The sequence below is a fragment of the Ammospiza nelsoni genome, chromosome 2, assembly GCF_027579445.1.
Source record: "Ammospiza nelsoni isolate bAmmNel1 chromosome 2, bAmmNel1.pri, whole genome shotgun sequence".
Lineage (NCBI taxonomy): Eukaryota > Metazoa > Chordata > Aves > Passeriformes > Passerellidae > Ammospiza > Ammospiza nelsoni.
Genome location: NC_080634.1, coordinates 42,618,571 through 42,632,937, shown reverse-complemented (window position 1 = coordinate 42,632,937; position 14,367 = coordinate 42,618,571). Strand labels below are relative to the sequence as shown.

The 14,367-nt window shown below is 38.4% G+C and overlaps 1 protein-coding gene across 1 annotated transcript in view; it reads right to left on the bottom strand.

Moving 5' to 3' along the window:
• Positions 1 to 14,367, bottom strand: part of CNTN5 (contactin 5) — a 616,731-nt gene that overhangs the window by 424,117 nt on the left and 178,247 nt on the right. The window lies entirely within an intron of this gene.

Sequence of the window (14,367 nt, the reverse complement as noted above, 5' to 3'; positions counted from 1 at the left end):
CCTGTATTCAATCTGATTAAGTTTTTAAATGCTTCTTCCCTTGACTTTTTCATTATTTCATCCTGTCTAAAGGAATCATGGGGAATGTCTTTATGTTCTGGTTAACTGTCTACTTCACCTGTTGTCCTGGGAAACCAGCAGCATCTATTAAATAGTTTTTGCCTTCCTCAAAACAAAGCAACCAAACAAATAGCCAACTAAGGGTCCTAGTTATACCTCTTTATGTGACTGGCAGGAAATGTATTAGATGTCCAAATTTCTTCTACCAAAACACCGTGGTAGAACTGACTATCAGTTTCATAGCTAATTCACAAAAGAATTATGAACAATCTTCCCTCATTCTATTAGCTTTGGAGTTTGAATTAAAAATTTTACTTAGACCTTGCCTTTGGAAAGGCACGGAATTCAGGGACTGGAGAACAGATTTGACTTACATTGCATATTTTGAAACAAACAAGCAAACAAACAGTATAAGGGAGAAAATCTGCTGTCATTCCTATTAATATTCTTGAAGTCCAGCCTAGAGGATGAGAATTTACTTAGGTGATATTACAGCTCTGCCTTGTACTGCTTGAATGATTCAAAGCTGCATCTGCAGTCCAGAAACCATTTAGATCTATGAAGCAAAGGAAGGAAATCTGCTCATCCTTCTTTTAGAGTTGGTTCACCCAGCAGAAAACAGTAAAATTTTGTAAAGATTATGAAGACAAAGATTAATTCCCATCAATTCCCATCTCTGACAGAAGCACTTCTGCACAATCACGCTTTATTTCATTTGACTACGCCAGGAGCTATGTTGGAATCCATAAGGTTAGAAGATTTTTAAGAAATGGTTAAAAAAAGTATGTAGGCCTCAGACTGAAGTTTTGTTAGCATTGCAACTGCAAGCAGAAAAGTTTCCCATGCAAGCAGAAAAGTTTTCCAAGCAGTAGACGTGACAAACCACAATAGGTCTCTGTGGAATTGGCTTTAGGATGGCAACAAGGTTATTTAATGTATATCTTTAGAAGGTTAGCATGAATAGAACTCTGTTCTTTGTCTCTTATGAACTAGTCTTTGTTTTAGCTACGATTACGTATGTTTTATAAGATTGGATAGAATGCTTGTCAATATGTGTTTTCTGGGTCTGATTGGCTGAATTCTAGTCTGAGATTATTTTATGTATTGCTGTATGAGCCCTGTTGGAGGAGACATTTTGGTGTGGATCAGTGAGCTGTCATGTCTCCATTTTGTATTTTGAGACTGATGTGCTGGAAATAAAAGCAAAAATCTCTTCACTGGTCTGGTTACAATGTTATCCATATTTGGATATTTTGCTGCGGCCTAGTGGGTTCCTTTTTTAAGACGTGGGTTCCTGACACAATTGGACTTATACCTGCCCCGTCCCCCGCAGAGCTTCTCCAATCAGCGCCTGGATATTGATGTTCTCAGCCCTGAAGCATTTAGCTAAAAGTTAGAAAAAGCCCTAGATACTTCTCTGAGTGGAATGGATCCTGTAGCCCAGTGAATAAGATGTTGCTACAGCTGCCAACATGCCATGATCCTTTTACAAAATTTCAAGGCTATAAGACAGCCATGTTTACTTTGTCTGAACTTCTCTTACCTAGCTAAACTTTGTTATGAGCTCTATGCTAGAGCTGTAACAGCAATTTTTGAAATTTAAAAGAAGCTAGGTCTTATTTAATTTTGCTTTTGCTTATCTTCCTATGGTAAAATTTTCATATATGTGGTAGTAACAGGTAGTTTTTCTATATAGAATCTGATATTTATGACTACAACATAGGAACATAGCATAGAGGAATACGGTTGTGGTGTGGAGAAACAGACCTTGAATGGTGGGACACGGGATGCAATGCAGAGAGGGTAATAAGAAATAGGATACAAGCTGATGTTCCAGACCCAATGGAGATAAGCACCCTACTAATGATCAGCTAAGGTAGTATAGACCTGCAGAAATCACTTTTAAATGCATCAAAGAGAAAAAAAGCACATAACTAACATATGTAAAGTATGCCATAATTAATAATTACAGAAGAAGCACATTTGAAAAATAGTGACAAATAGAAAGTTATGAGAAAGTTGGCAAACATAGAAAAACTCCTTATGTGAGTCTAAGATGAGGAAGAAAACCCCCACAAAGTTACATTAAACAGCTGAAGCCTCTCCCCATGCTGAAGACAAGATTTAGATGCATGTGTTGGGAAACCAAACTTAATAGGACAAAAATGTTATCAAGATTGTGTATAAGGAAATTTCAACTTCATCTGTGATGTTATAATTTTTGTTATTTTAAATTTCTTTCTTTTTTTTTCTATTTATCTGTAAAAATAGGTACTGAGCTAAAAAGGAATCTTCAAGAGACAGTTAGGATTTAAATTACGCTAACAATAAACTACTGAATCTACATAAAAGATGTGTTTCTTTTTTTGACCATAAAAATTATGCTTTTTCACAGCACATTTTGAAACTCATTCCTAGATATTATTAAGCTGATCAATCATTTGCCTGCAAAGCTTGTGGCTACACCTGGAAAAGAAAGACATTGCTCTTAAGAATAATTTAATTTGATTCTGATAATTTTATATTTTTTATTTTGTAATGGAAATTAAAAGCAAATATACAAATTGCCTTTTGACAATAATAATGACAAATCCCCCCTCTTTGTACAGTTTGTTTCCTTGTATTACTTTCTCTTTTATAAGTTACAGAGGTATATATCCATGACCTGGTTTGAGTGTGTGTCTATAATATAAGCTAGCATTTTGTGTCCATCTGTATCCATATGCATTTATTTTTTTATTTATTTATTTTTAGGCTGATTTAACATGAATTAACAGGAAAAATGATTTTTAAACTACTAATGGTCACAGGTTTCATTTTAAAAAACTTCTTTTTTTATGAAAATAAATATAAATCTGTGTTACTTTCAGCTGTGAACTGAATGTTAAAAATATAATTTGGAAAGAAATGTTCCACAGTTACATGGAAGCATGATGCATTAAAAGGAAAAGAATCACAATTTATTCAAACATTTTATTAGATATAAACATCTGCAGATCACTAAATTCCACAGAAGGTGGGCTAGCCGTTAGGTTTCAGCAACTGAAAGAAACAATAAATCACAGCTTTTACTTTTACAGCCCATTACACACAAAGGTCTAAAACCTTTCTATTTGCAAGCCTCAGAGTACTCCAGCTGCAGAGTCTTTAACTTTCCAGCTTTCTGTGACTAATAGATGTTATACTGCAGAATGAACAGGAAATTAGAGTGGAGAGAGGTGTAAAATCAGTATCCTTAGAAAAGCTGTGCAAGAAAGGATGTGAAGAATAGCTCACTGTAGGGCTATGCTGTCTCCCAGTGATCCTCAGACAAGACAGATTACATTCTTGTTAATGACCATTTAAGAATCAGTGGATTTCTATATGTTAGAAAGGAGAAGCAGTTATAAAGCTATTAAATATTGTGGAAGGGCAAGGTAGGAGAAGCAAATAGAGAGGCAATAGATTCAGCAAGAAATTTTTCCTGTAGTTGGAAAAAAAATAGCTGGAGAGTTGTATAGATCTTTCTTCTGCTTTTGACCTCACACAGGAAAGTTATGCCCTTTGAAAATTTCATTCTGTGTTGAAGGGTAAATCCTTTATTTTTCATTAAAATATCCTTTCAATTGACTTGCCCTTCAGAATTTATTAAAAAAATCTACTATTACTGATGTAGCACAGTTTGGAAAAATAGTTACCTTCTTCTCACATGTCTATTCAATAATTCTACCTTTTTTCTTGAAGTGGCCAAATCAGATCTTTCTCCCACTCAGTTTAGCCTTTTTCCTACTGTGCCAAATGGGCCCACAGCCCCTAGCTGCTCTGAAAACGTGTCACGGCATCATTGGCTGCGTGGAAAAAAAGCTTTTCTAAGAAATGCAATACCTCCCACATTGAACTAGGGGAAACTCCAGGCTCCCTCAGACAGATGAAGCAGCTTTCACTATCTGTCTCTGTATTACAGGAAAGAGGTTCCTGCTGTGCAACCAGACTACCTGGTGACTGCAAGGCAGACGGCACCATCCTCAGCAAACACAGTTTTGATAAGATCAAAGACTACTGCGTTCCTAAATGTCCTCTGGGAGGCCTTGTACTGTAGGGTACACTGAAGAATAGGCTTGCTATAAACCGCTCCCCCCACTTCCCTGCAGAATTTCTACTACGTATTTGAGTTTCAATCCTGCTTTTGGAATCTCATTGCAATGTTTTCCATTTAGAGTCTTTTTCTTCTGCTATTTTCTTCAATCTATTTCTGGTACTGTACAGTCTTGACAGGTGAAGATTACAGACGGTGTAGATACACCAGATACATCTTAATGGCAAGAAATTCTTCCTCAGAGTCCTTATCAAATATACTGTCCATTGCTGGTCATATTTCAGCCCAAGCCTTTTTAAAATACATTTTAAAATAAAGCACATAAAACTACTACACGAGTTAGCTATTTCTCCTATCTCACATTATCCTTAAATGTCTGCTTTGAATAAACCCATAGAGAAATCAAATGTAACACAGGACAGGGTTTCTACTGGTTTAGTTGGAAGTGTGAAAGCATTTCTGTCCTTGTGTGATGGGCAAGAGTCTGGTCAGCCCCAAGGGAAGCTGTGTCTAATTCTGACCTTAAATTTAGAATAAAAATATTCCACTTAGAAAACAAACTTCAAATCCTGAAGTGATGAGAAATTATTTACTCGCGCAAGGAAATGATAGGTACCACACAGTCCTCAACCCTGTCTTTTGTGGACTTCTCCAGTAGGAAAATTTTCAGAAAGCGTGTTAATCGAGGAATTTATTTTAAATATATGCACATATCTCAGTAATTTCAAAAAAATAATTTAATAATACATTTTTAATCTGGTAGACAGAAGTAGAGATCATTATTCAAGTTCTTAAATATGTAGCAACATGTTCATCTTTAAATGATATATTGATATTCAAAAGTAATTTTTACTGACTACTTCTATCTACAAACTTCACGAACAGTAAGATGGTATCCCAGAATAGTCCTACTTGCCTCACTTGCATTATAATAACAATAATAATGGTGTCTCTAATATCTGTAACACCCACAACTGGTGCTGTCTGCAGTGTACCATGATTTTTTTCACAATAGAATTTAAAGTCCATTTTTCAGAAGGAAAACCATGGAGACATGAATTAGTAAGTTAAAGGTCACCAAGAGCTGATGCCAATAAATATGAGGTTTTTTAATTGTCATTTCCAGTAAACTATAGAGCTCAGTATTGGAAGAACTCAATTGCTTAGATGCAGATTTTGAAAGAACAAAATTATATGGCAGAAGATAATTGCTAGCTGTACAGATGAAACTTTGAGGACACACACTCAGCTCCTAAAGATCATTTACAAATATTGTAAGTGGCATAACATTTGACTTCTGTTTCCTGTTTCTCTAACATCAGGAGATGTAGAAGCTGAGCAACACAGTGCTGCATGATTTACTTGGGGATTTTACTCTGAGTCACAACTAATACTAAGATAACTTTGTGATGCAAGCAGCCAAAAAGTTTAGAAAGTGGAAAAGTACTAACATAGAAAATTCCTGCTGGTATGGAAGACATGAGCCTGGGAACTGGGTCCTGGAACAAGAAACATGTTGTGGTGTGTTGGTATGTTCTGTTTCTTCCCCCCCTTTGTTACGATGGTTCTGTCCTCCCAGTTTTCCCCGCCCTAGTTTCTGTCTATTATTTAGTTGCTATGGTTGCCCCCATGTCATGTAATTTCCCCACCCTGTATCTCCTAATATGTATTATTTTCCCTCCTCCCTGGGCCCAGTCAATCACTCCCCACCACTCCCAGTCTTCCAGAATGTTCCTCTCAGTGGGAGTAGTGATTGGCTGAGGTCCCGGGGCCCCTCCTTTATAATGTATCGATTAGTTCTCCCTTACAGTCTATTATGTTAAGCACGTCCCCTGACTTCCCCTGATTGGTTTTTTGTAAATCCCACCTCCAGTTACCACCTTCCTTTATAATCCCATGCCCAACTTTTTTTTTCTCGCGCGGTCACTCCCTGCTGGTCGCCCCCCGGGACATTAAACTCGTTTGACCCCAGAGAGTGTCCGGCTCTTTTCTGCTCCGCCCTATTCAGCAGCTCTACCCCGAGACCTCGTCCTGCAGGCACAGCCCAAGGCTATTACTGCCGAGGGGTGCTTGAAGCTGCCAGTCCTGGGGCCTTGCCACCGGGGCTGACACCCCCTGCTGCAGTGGGACTGTTGGCCACCTTCTCAGCTAGCCAGGTCACAGGGTCTCCGGCCAGTCATCGCTGCAGAAACATACTGAAAAAGTGCAGCTGACCTCTTTAAAAGTACAGGCGAGGAGCCTGGAAAGTGGTAAGGACCTCCTGTGATACCATCAGTAAGTGCAAACCTCAAGAAACTGCAACTTAGTCTCTGAAAAAGTGGAAGCAGTGCTGGAAAACAAAATTGGGCTGGACAAACAGAAACATCACAACTTTTTTGGTGGTCTGGATGAAAAATAGACATCAACAACATCTACTGGCTCCTCAAAATGGTGTGTTCTACACCCTTTTATATCTCTAGAATAGACAAAGAACTTAATTTTTCTCCAAAATAGAGCTTCTATCTCCCTGAAAACTTCTCATGCTGCACATGTTTTTAATTTTGTGAACAAGTTGAAATCTACACAAACTTTCTACAAGATCTTAGACTCTCATTGAGGATACCTGGCTAACTCCAGAGTCCATGATGTCAATAATTTTTGAAGTCAGACTCGTTTAAGGTGTTGGTTGCTGCTTCAGGCCCACTTTTGGAGTGGTTTCATTTTGTCCTTAAAAGCTCTGGCATGGCTGGATCTCTCTTGGTGACTGGTTTGTCCAACACTTCAACATGATTTGGCCAATTCTGAAACCTAATTCACTCAAAACTGGTAATTTACATCCATATAAATAATATGTCATCTTAAATTGGTGAGAAGTTGCTTCACTAATGAAAAACTCACAGTAACCTATATTAACTATTGGAAATTTTTATATTGATTGTTTCTATATGATTGAATGCTGATGCCATTGACTGTTGCCATACTATTGCTTGTTAATTTATTATTGATAGCTGATAGTGATTTTTAATTGTTATATATATTCACTTTATTGATCCTTTTTACATTTGCTAGTGATGATGTCTGTGGTAGGATTCTTGCTGGTGTTGATTTTTGTAGTATTTTTGATACTCTGTAATAATGTAGAGAAATTTTAAGTAATTAAAAGCTTCCATCTTCTTGTGTGTTGCAGAATCCTACAAACCCCTTTGGCAATTTCTGTGCGTGTACAAGCTGTGTAACCCTGGCACTGCTATTGAGTTTAATCTCACCTTTTTTCATGAATATTGTCATGTCATAGTGCAGTCTCCTCCAAGGGATCTGTCATGCAACTAAGCTTCTTCCAACATAGTAAAAATAGGTATATTGATGGAGAAGGAAACTGTGAGAGAGTTCCTTGGCCAAAATTGTTTTCCAACTCCACTCCAACAGGATCTTCATGTTTATATATAGGGCCACCTTTCTACCATACATGATGTTTCTGCTGCTGCATCATGGTTAGTAAAATAATACCCTTTAGAAACAAGCTCACTGGTTGTCAGTGCAAGTACTCAGCTCATGGTGACCTCCTCTGAGCTCAACTTCTGATGCATCTGTTTGCTCAGATTCTTTTTAGTTGTGGAAAGATACTTATTTTCAAATCTAACCAACAGGATGTTTTCTTTCAACTTTGTAGCCACAGATGATTTTTCTTGGATATTTATCACTTTCTAAGAGGAAAGATAGAATTATGACTAATTGTGTCTCTCTTCTTTTTGACTCATTATGCACACAATAATGTGGATCAGTGTGCAATGAAGACTGACTCAAGTCTTGTTTTTCTGAAGACCTGGTGAATAGCCACAGTCTAGCAAAGTGAGTCAGTTTCCCTCTGGTCTTGTTTGTAATGCTTCCAGTATGTATAACATAATAACACTAACATAAATCTCTTATTATATAAAACAAGCAATCCTAAAAAGTTTTATAAACATTTTCAATCAACAGAACTTGTGAAGGCTATTATTTCCTATTTGCAAATACGAAAATCAAGGAACAATATTTTTCAAGTCAGCATTAAAAAAGAAAAAAGAAAAAAGAAAAAGCTTGACATCATCTAGGGTTTTAAGATATTGACTTTGAAATACTCTAATACTATCCTAATTGTTGAATCAAGTACCTGCACGTCTCATCACCTTTAACTGCTGTTCTCTCCTTCGAACACCACTCAGAACAAAACTCCACGGTAGGTAACAAAAGGAAGACACCCAAACTTTGTGCAGCTGTTTGCAAATTTGGACCTTCTGAGTGATTTTCTCAAAGTCAAACAGTGAGCCTCTGTCTAAACAGTAAAAGAAATTAAGTCTCCTGCCTGTCACTTTACTTTGGAAACATGCTGCTTCTCATTCTCTCATTCTCCTTTCATTAGAAAAGAGTGGTCTATTAAAGCAGCAAGGAAAATAGAATTACTTAATAAGTCAATACAAGAGAATAGGTAATGCAGGAGTAAAGATCTGACAATACACACTACCTGTAACTAAAAAACACTAAGGACAAAAGATGACTGAACTATTCTCTCATGCAGACAAAGGTGCTGAGAGGCAGCACCATGATAACTGGAGAGTAGGGGGGCTCAGTGACTAAACAGTGGCCTCAGTGGCTTTGCCATGTCATTCAGAGCATTTTCTAACCAAGCCAGGGTGAAAGTAAGTTACACTGGAAAATGACACATAGATGCCACAATTCTGTGCAAATTAAGTATAGGTGGAGCAAATGAGATAAAGATCAGAGATACATTTTAGGACTAGTCATACAAGAATTTAATGAAGAATATATTTCTTTGTTTACTAAGTGTATGATCAGGGGGCAGATACATACTTTGAATATTTTAAACATAGGAAAATTCCTTTCTAAACATATCAATTTAGTTAAAGCCAAGTTGAAATTGTGATAGAAAAAGTGTGATTTGGAACAGATGCCAGATTTAGAACTACAAGGGAAGAATGCTAAAGGCATTAATTTTTACTGAAAACATTATTCCAACATGCATAAGTGTCCTCCTGCCAACATTGCTTTCATTGCTCCCATAATGTGAGTCCTGACTGGGCTAAAGACTGAAGGTCTCTCCATCACCTCAAGACTATTAAATGCCCACAATTGTCCTCCTGCTCTCTTTCTCACATTGCTTTGTGCCTCAAATCACAGTTAGTTTTCAGCTAGTGCAACACTGTCCCATAGAACCCACTAGATCTTTGTTCATCCTCATTCCCAGGGGCTCTGAACACCTTCCTTTTTGCCTTCCTTCTCTTCCTCCATTTCCCCTTCCCCTTGCTTCTCTCCATCAACCTTAGAAATTCATCTACGTTAGAGGTTAAAGTAAAATGGAGGGAAAGGGACATGGCTACATCTGGAAAAATTATAGATTCAGATGAAAGTGCCTGACTTAGCTAATCACATACCAACACCTTAATGTGTTTCCTGTGCTTTATTAATTTTCTTTTTCATTCTCTCAATGGTTTCCAAACAAATATTGCTCTTCCTCTTAGTGTTGGAACTCTTAAATATTCAGAGTTGCTTTGATATGTTATTGAAAAAGCCATGAGGTTATTGGTGCATGGAGAAATATTATCAAGTAAAGATCTCTCCAGCTCATCTTGTTACACAAGTCCTAGAAATATTTCTAATATTAATCTTCTAACAACACACAGCCCACTCATGGAACTACGGACCATTCAGCCTTACCTTAGTCCCTGGGAAGGTTATGGATTAGCTAATGCTGGATACTATTTCCAGGCACATGAAGGACAAGAAAATCATCAGGAATAGTCAGCATAGCTTTCTGAAAGGGAGGTCATGCTTGACCAGCTTGATAAACTTGTACGATGAAATGACTGACCTTGCAGAAGTGAGGAGAGCAGTGGCAATTTTCTACCTGTACTTCAGTAACACATTCACAGCCTCATAGATAAGGTGCTTATGTATGGGCTGGATGAAAAGACTTTGGGATGAAATAAAAACTGACAGAATGGCCAGACCATTGTGGTGGTGATCTCTGGTGAAATATTTAATTGGAGGCCAGGGACTGGTGGTGTACTCCAGGGGTCAACACTGTGTCCAGTCCATTTTAATACTTCAATTAATGATTGTATGATAATAGTCTCATCAAGTTTGCAAGTGACACAGGAAAAGTGGCTGTTATACCACAGGGTCATAGAATATCCTGAGTTGGAAGCGACCCATAAGGATCATCGAAATCCAATTCTGCACCCTGCACAGGACAGCCTAAGAATCACAGCATGTGCCTGAGAGTATTGTCCAAACACTTTTTGATCTCTGTCAGTCTTGATGATGTGACCACATTCCTTGGGAACCATCTCTAGTGCCCAACCACCCTCTGAGTGGCAAAGAATCTTTTCCTAATATCCAAACTAAACCTCCCCAGAGACACAATTTCATGCTGTTCCCTTAGATCCTATCACTGAACACCAGAGAACAGATCAGTGCCTGCCTCTCCACTTTCCCTCTTGAGGAAGCTGCAGACAGTAGTGAAGTCTCCTCTCAAACTCCTCTTAATGAAAATGCATATAAGATTATTTTCAGAAATAAGTAAATATTTCTTTATTCTGAAGGAGTAGTATTTTTCTTTTAAACAAAGAAAACTACCATACACCAGAAACAATATTACTTTCAAATTTTACTTCCTTGGCAGTGAGGGCTCTGGGCATGCATGAAGTCTTGGGAGGGGATGTGTCCAGGAGAGTGGACAACAATCAAGGCAGTAAAAGACTCAACTTGTGACTTCTTTTTGGATTTTGCACAGAATTTTTGCACTGTTGCTCCTAGCATTCCTTGAAAAGGCCTGGAGTAATAAATATCTTTAAAAATTATCAGATAAGTTAGAAACATTATGAAGAAAAGATTGTAGCAGCATGTATCCTACTCAAGAAGTGAGTGAAATAAAGCAAATTGCATGATCCTGTTCACTGCCAGTATACTGAGGTATGCACCAGCAATTTACCTGAGTTACAGGACAAAGCACATAGGCATATTTTTTGGCCCATTTATGCCTAAAAAAGGATTTCAGGCCAGAACTGGCCACAAACCAGATATCATTTTGCCCTGAGATTATTTTGGAGAAAAGAAAACACTGATTGTGATATCATCCTGAAATAACCAGACATGTGTGTCATTAAAAATCCAGCAGAGGTAAAAACTATGAATTTTCAATGTAAAACTGTATTCATAAGTTTAACCTGTTTGATAAATATTCTGTAATAGCAGTCCTTGTCAATTATGTGTCATGTCTGTTTTTAAATTAGTTTATATTGCTGCATTAGAAAATTAAACATAAAATTATACTAGGTTTGCGCTTTCATACATGGAACAAATGTGTGGTATAGATACAAAAATCCAGTTCAAAATAAATAATTATTATTATTGTTTTTATTATTACCATCCTTTATTGTATTCAGGCTTTTTTTCTTAAATCCTAAATAATCAGTCCAAAGGGTAAAAATCAGAAAAATAATGTGTTGAGATAAAGACAGTTTAATTGGTTAAAAAAAAAAATTGTGCAAGCAAGAAAAGCAAAAGAAGGAACTCATTCACCACATCTCATGAACAGGTGGGCAGACACCTCCAGGACAACCAGGGTTCCACTGTGCTTAACAGTGACTCAGGAAGACAAACTTCATCACTCTCAATGCCCTCCCCTGCCTCCTTCTTCCCCCAGCTCTACATGCTGAGCATGATGCCATATGACATGGAATATCCTCTGTGTCAGTAGTATTCAGCTCTCCTGGATGTGTCCCCTCCCGAGACTTCGTGCATACCCAGTGTCCTCACTGCCAAAGCAATACAAGAAATAGAAGAATCCTTGAATCTGTGTTAGCTCTGCTCAGCAATAACTAAAACCTCTGTTATCAACACTGTTTTCACTACAGGTTCAAAACACAGCCCAACACTGGCTACAATGAAGAAATTAATTCTATCCTGACAAAAAAAACCAGTACAGTTAGCCCAGAATATTTTTTCAGTCTTCCCTAGGTTTAGCAAAGGAGTAAGCAGAAATTTACAGTAGGAAATCATTCAGCACAGTATGATAAGATCAGTATATCTAAGTGTTAAATCAGTTCCCTACAAGACACATACGGCCCATGGGGTAGTCTGTACTGAACATTCATAGAATCACAGAATGGTTTGACTTGTAAGGGACCTTAAAGACCACCTAATTCCAACCCATCTGCCATAGGCAACACACTAGATCAAGTTCTGTCAAGCCTGGCCTTGAACACTTCCAAGAATCAGGCATCCATCACCTCTTTGGACAGCCTGTTCCAGTGCTTTGCACCTTCTGAGTCAAGAATTTCTTCCTAACATCTAATCTAAACCTGCCTTCCTTCAGTTTAAAATCAGTTTAAGGATCTGGAGAGCCTGTGCTGCACTGTCCTTGAAATATGTTTAGTACATACCAAAACCACACTAGTACTAGTATAAACACAAAGAAGGAAGGTCAAGGTACTTACATCAAAACTTCACTATCCTTTGAATCAAAATGCCTTCCTTCCTTCCTTCCTTCCTTCCTTCCTTCCTTCCTTCCTTCCTTCCTTCCTTCCTTCCTTCCTTCCTTCCTTCCTTCCTTCCTTCCTTCCTTCCTTCCTTCCTTCCTTCCTTCCTTCCTTCCTTCCTTCCGACACTTCCTTCCGACACTTCCTTCCGACACTTCCTTCCGACACTTCCTTCCGACACTTCCTTCCGACACTTCCTTCCTTCCGACACTTCCTTCCTTCCTTCCTTCCTTCCTTCCTTCCTTCCTTCCTTCCTTCCTTCCTTCCTTCCTTCCTTCCGACACTTCCTTCCTTCCGACACTTCCTTCCTTCCTTCCTTCCGACACTTCCTTCCTTCCGACACTTCCTTCCTTCCGACACTTCCTTCCTTCCGACACTTCCTTCCGACACTTCCTTCCGACACTTCCTTCCGACACTTCCTTCCTTCCGACACTTCCTTCCTTCCGACACTTCCTTCCTTCCTTCCTTCCTTCCTTCCTTCCTTCCTTCCTTCCTTCCTTCCTTCCTTCCTTCCTTCCTTCCTTCCTTCCTTCCTTCCTTCCTTCCTTCCGACACTTCCTTCCGACACTTCCTTCCGACACTTCCTTCCGACACTTCCTTCCGACACTTCCTTCCGACACTTCCTTCCTTCCTTCCTTCCTTCCTTCCTTCCTTCCTTCCTTCCTTCCTTCCTTCCTTCCTTCCTTCCTTCCTTCCTTCCTTCCTTCCGACACTTCCTTCCGACACTTCCTTCCGACACTTCCTTCCGACACTTCCTTCCGACACTTCCTTCCGACACTTCCTTCCGACACTTCCTTCCTTCCGACACTTCCTTCCTTCCTTCCGACACTTCCTTCCTTCCTTCCTTCCTTCCTTCCTTCCTTCCTTCCTTCCTTCCGACACTTCCTTCCGACACTTCCTTCCGACACTTCCTTCCGACACTTCCTTCCTTACGACACTTCCTTCCTTACGACACTTCCTTCCTTCCTTACGACACTTCCTTCCTTCCTTCCGACACTTCCTTCCGACACTTCCCCCTCCCACTTTTCCCTTCCCTTTTCCTCTCCTGAACAGGAAATGTCTCGTAATTGCTTGACATTTCACAATAAAGAGAATTATCTCCTGACTAGTTGAGGTTCTGTCATGAAACATTGTATAATGTTTAACAATTATCAACATTTATAACATTTCTTGTACAATTAATTGAGTCACATTATCAGGCAGGAGTGAAGAGTGCATGTATTCATTAAAAGAATTAAAGCAGCAGCAGTAGCAGGTCATCTGTTCAAAATTCAAGTTACATCCCTCTTAAAAGGACTGGCGTCTTTAACCAGTTTCTTCTTTTTGAATGACAAGTTGACTGGTTTTTAAAAATGTCATCGCCTTACTCTAGATACACAAGTACAAAAAAGGCCAAATTTTTTCTTTGATAAAGAAGGAAAATGGAGAAATAAGTCAGATTTTGTTTTGAATATATTTGAGGGTGGGAAAATATTTTTCCATGTATTTGATTATTCTTGGGGAATTTTCTACTAAAGTTTGGCACAAGAACATTAAAGAAAATACTGCAGAAAGACAAGACAATTTTGTGGAAATACTCTAAAAGATGCAACAATTAAAACATTTGTAGAAGTAAAATAAATATTTGCCATATATTAATTTCAGCATGCAAAACTATAATACATCTATCCATAGACAAAGTTGTCGGAAGCTGCCTATGCAAATTATAGATCCATG